Source organism: Borostomias antarcticus (assembly GCF_949987555.1).
Source record: "Borostomias antarcticus genome assembly, chromosome: 20".
Lineage (NCBI taxonomy): Eukaryota > Metazoa > Chordata > Actinopteri > Stomiiformes > Stomiidae > Borostomias > Borostomias antarcticus.
The window spans coordinates 3,534,065-3,538,167 of NC_140253.1; the positions used below are offsets into that span (position 1 = coordinate 3,534,065).

Below are 4,103 nucleotides of genomic sequence, written 5' to 3' on the forward strand. Positions count from 1 at the left end.
AGAGAGAGAGAGAGAAAGGCAGGGACGGAGGTAGAGAGGGAGAGAGGGAGCAGACAGATAGAGAGAGAGAGACGTATTAATGAAGAGGAAGGGAGGGGCAGAGGAGGAGTGTGACAGGAGGGAGGGAGGGAATGAGGGATGGAGGGGGAAAAGGAAAGGCGGAAACCCTCATTTCACAATGTTAGAGTAATGGTCATTCCTCAAGTTCCTGTGTGTGTGTGTGTGTGTGTGTGTGTGTGTGTGTGTGTGTGTGTGTGCGCGTGTCTGTTATCCAGCTGTGCGGTACGCCTGGTCCACAAAGAGACACACACACACACAAACACAGAAATTAAGTTCTCATTAAGTTGTGAGCTCTCAAACTGTCAAAAGATTCCTAATTACAAACACGAAACATGAAAGCTCTTTAAAACGCGCCGGTTAGAAAATGAATGTCGTCCGTGTTTGAACATGTATCTCTTCCAAAAACCATGTCACATGTCTCACTGGGAAGAGAGAGAGGGGAATGAGAGAGCAGGAGAGAGAGAGAGGGAGAGAGAGAGAGAGAGAGAGAGAGAGAGAGAGAGAGAGAGAGGGAGAGCAGATTAAAACAAATAAACAAGTTCATTTAAAGATGTTCCTCCGTGGTAGACACTGAGGTCGAACCCCAATCCTGCTAAGCTAGCTAGCTGACATTCTGGGATCTGATTGGCTGTGGTGGGCCAGGAGGAAGAGAAGGGGTGGATGAAAGGAGGAGGAGATGGAGGGGGAGGTGGAGGAGGAGGAGGACGGCGAGGAGCAGGAGGAGGAAGAGGAGACGGAGGAGGAAGGTTTTCTCCGTCTCATGCAGATGACTGTCGGGGGGGAGGGGGTCGGAGGGGCTGTCCGTCCCACCCGGGCTGGGAGGCGCTAACTACTGGATCAGAGATAAACTGCTTACAGAAGGCGGAGGGGGACAGGGAACACTCCGGTTTGGATTGTCAAAGAGAGAGTGAGAGAAAGAGAGAGAGAGAGAGACAGGGAGAGAGGGGTAGAGAGGGTCAGGAATTGACTTGTTTGCTCTGGGTTGGCGGTTTTGTCGCGAGTGAACAGATTTGTCACATCTGCCCGGCTCAGGCAATGACAGAAGACTAGTAGGACAACAGGATGCTACCAGACTCCCCTCGGAGAGAGAGAGGGAGAGAGAGAGAGGAGATGGAGAGAGCAGAGAGGAGGAGAGAGCAGAGAGAAAGAGAGAGAGGAGGAGAACAGAGACAGAATGAGGAGAGAGAAAGAGAGAAGTCAGAGGAGAGAGTAATAAACATGAGAGAAGAGGTGAGAGAGAGAGATAGAAGATAGATAGAGGAGAGAAAGAGAGATAGAGGAGAGAGAGGAGAAAAAGAGAGAGGAGAAATAGAATGAGGATGAGAGACATAGAGGAGAGATAGAGGAGAGAAAGAGAGAGATAGAGGAGAGACAAAGGTGAGAAAGAGAGGAGAGGATGAGAGAGAGGAGAGATAGAGGAGAGAAAAAGAGATAGAGGAGAGAAAGAGAGGTAGAGGAGAGAAAGAGAGGTAGAGGACAGATAGAGAGAAAGAGGAGAGAAAGAGAGAGATAGAGGACAGATAGAGAGAAAGAGAGGTAGAGGAGAGAAAGAGATAGAGGAAAGAGAGAGGTAGAGGGGAGAGAGAGCTAGAGGAGATATAGAGGAGAGAAAGAGAGATAGAGGAGAGAAAGAGAGAGGTAGAGGAGAGATAGAGGAGAGAAAGAGAGAGGTAGAGGGACAGATAGAGAAAGAGAGAGATAGAGGAGAGAAACAGAGATAAAGTCTAGCTACCGTGGCCTCCGGGCAGACGTGCAGGCATGCAGCCTATAGGTCGTAGGGACGGACACACACACCACACACACACACACACACACACACACACACACATGCAGCCCACATGGACCCATGGCTGGGGGAAGAGAGAGAGAGAGAGAGAGAGAGAGAGAGAGAGAGCACCTCCATATGGAGCTAAAGCCCAACATCACATCAGTCTGAGCAGGCTGGCTCTCTCTCAACTCTGCAGGACAGGAAGTAGAACTAACATCTGACAGACTAACAGAGGGGACAGGGACAGAGCTGCTGCTCTGAGAGGACTAACAGAGGGGACAGCAGGGACAGAGCTGCTGCTCTGAGAGACTAACAGAGGGGACAGAAGGGACAGAGCTGCTGCTCTGAGAGACTAACAGAGGGGACAGAAGGGACAGAGCTGCTGCTCTGAGAGACTAACAGAGGGGACAGGGACAGAGCTGCTGCTCTGAGAGACTAACAGAGGGGGACAGGGACAGAACTGCTGCTCTGAGAGACTAACAGAGGGGACAGGGACAGAGCTGCTGCTCTGAGAGACTAACAGAGGGGACAGGGACAGAGCTGCTGCTCTGAGAGACTAACAGAGGGGACAGCAGGGACAGAGCTGCTGCTCTGAGAGACTAACAGAGAGGACAGGGACAGAGCTGCTGCTCTGAGAGACTAACAGAGGGGACAGGGACAGAGCTGCTGCTCTGAGAGACTAACAGAGGGGACAGGGACAGAACTGCTGCTCTGAGAGACTAACAGAGAGGACAGTAGGGACCTGAGCTTGGTTGGTACAATGGATTAATGTAGAAATGTGTAGGAGTAGGACATTGCATATGCACACACACACACACACACACACACACACACACACACACACACCATGTTCATAAGTGGTGGGATGGATTGAATCATTTAGGATTAGTCTGTGAATACACACTTTTCTACACAAGGTATCTTAGACCCGGGGAAAGATTTGAACATAGATCAAAACCAGGGAGGAGGTTTAGAGAGAGAGAGAGAGAAAGAGGGAGAAAGAGAGAGAGAGAGAGAGAGAGAGGGAGAGAGAGAGAGAGGGGCGTGGAGGGTTTGTCTTACCATGCGTGTTCAGATGTACGCCGTTTTCATTCTCTGGCCTGTACCTGCAGGAGATCAGCATCTTTTAATTTAAGCGTCAGAGAGAGGGACGCAGGCCGCCATCGACCCAAATCACATTTCGGCACGCGTGTGTTTTTCAATATTATATAATTTTCATGAGAACCACGTCGCAAACGTGCTGCTCATATTTCAGAAGGTCTCACAGTTTCACAACGCTTCTTTAATCCAAAACATATCTGATTCTGCCTACGGCTACGAGGCACTGGTTATGTGATCATTATACAGTGGGCATGCAGTGTAGTGCAGTACTGAGAAAGAGAGAGAGAGAGAGAGAGAGGGAGGGAGGGGGAGGGAGAGAGATAGAGAGAGGGGGAGAGAGAGAGAACAGGCCAGATAGGCAGAGAGAGAGAGGCGGAGAGAGAGGGAGAGAGAGAGGAGAGAGAGGGGGGGGGAGAGAGAGCAGGAGAGAGAAGGAAGAGAGAGAGGGAGGTAGAGAGAGGGCAAGGCTGATAGGCAGAGAGAGAGAGAGGGAGAGAGAGAGGGAGGTATAGAGAGGGCAGGCTGATAGGGCAGAGAGCCCAGAAAGGTAGAAAAGCCAACTAGAATAGACAGACTAATCCCAAAAGGAGGGCTGATGAGTGAGATGATGGAGGGATGGAGAGATGGAGGGATGGAGAGATGGAGAGATGGAGGGATGGGAGAGATGGAGGGATGGAGAGATGGAGGGATGAAGAGGGTGGAGAGATGGAGGGGGTGGAGAGATGGAAGGATGGAAGGATGTGATATTGCAAAGGAGAGGTACAAATTCATGAAGAAGCATGGTTGAGCTTTTTACATGGACATTATTACATTAGTCATTTACCCTTCTATCCAAAGCGACTTACAATGAGCACATTCATTCAGGTAGTCAGTTTATTACTCGCTTAAGCTTCGTTAGTGTGCTTGTGTGTGTTTTCTTGCTTGTGTGTGTGTGTGCAATATTGCTTGTATGTGTGTGTGTGTGTGTGTTGTGTATATGTGTATTATTGCTTGTGTGTGTGTGTATTATTGTTGGTTTGTGTGTGTTATGTGTTGTGTGTGTATTATTGCTTGTGTGTGTGTGTATGTGTATGTGTGTGTGTATTATGCTTGTGTGTGTGTATGTGTGTTGTGTGTATTATTGCTTGTGCGCTGTGTGTGTGCGTGTGTATTATTGCTCTTGTGTGTGTGTGTG

The 4,103-nt window shown here is 49.4% G+C and overlaps 1 protein-coding gene across 1 annotated transcript in view; it reads right to left on the reverse strand.

Annotated features, from left to right (window-relative positions):
- The window catches only part of lef1 (lymphoid enhancer-binding factor 1), a gene marked incomplete at its 3' end in the record, with an annotated part of 48,798 nt that overhangs the window by 14,223 nt on the left and 30,472 nt on the right, over positions 1–4,103 (reverse strand). The window lies entirely within an intron of this gene.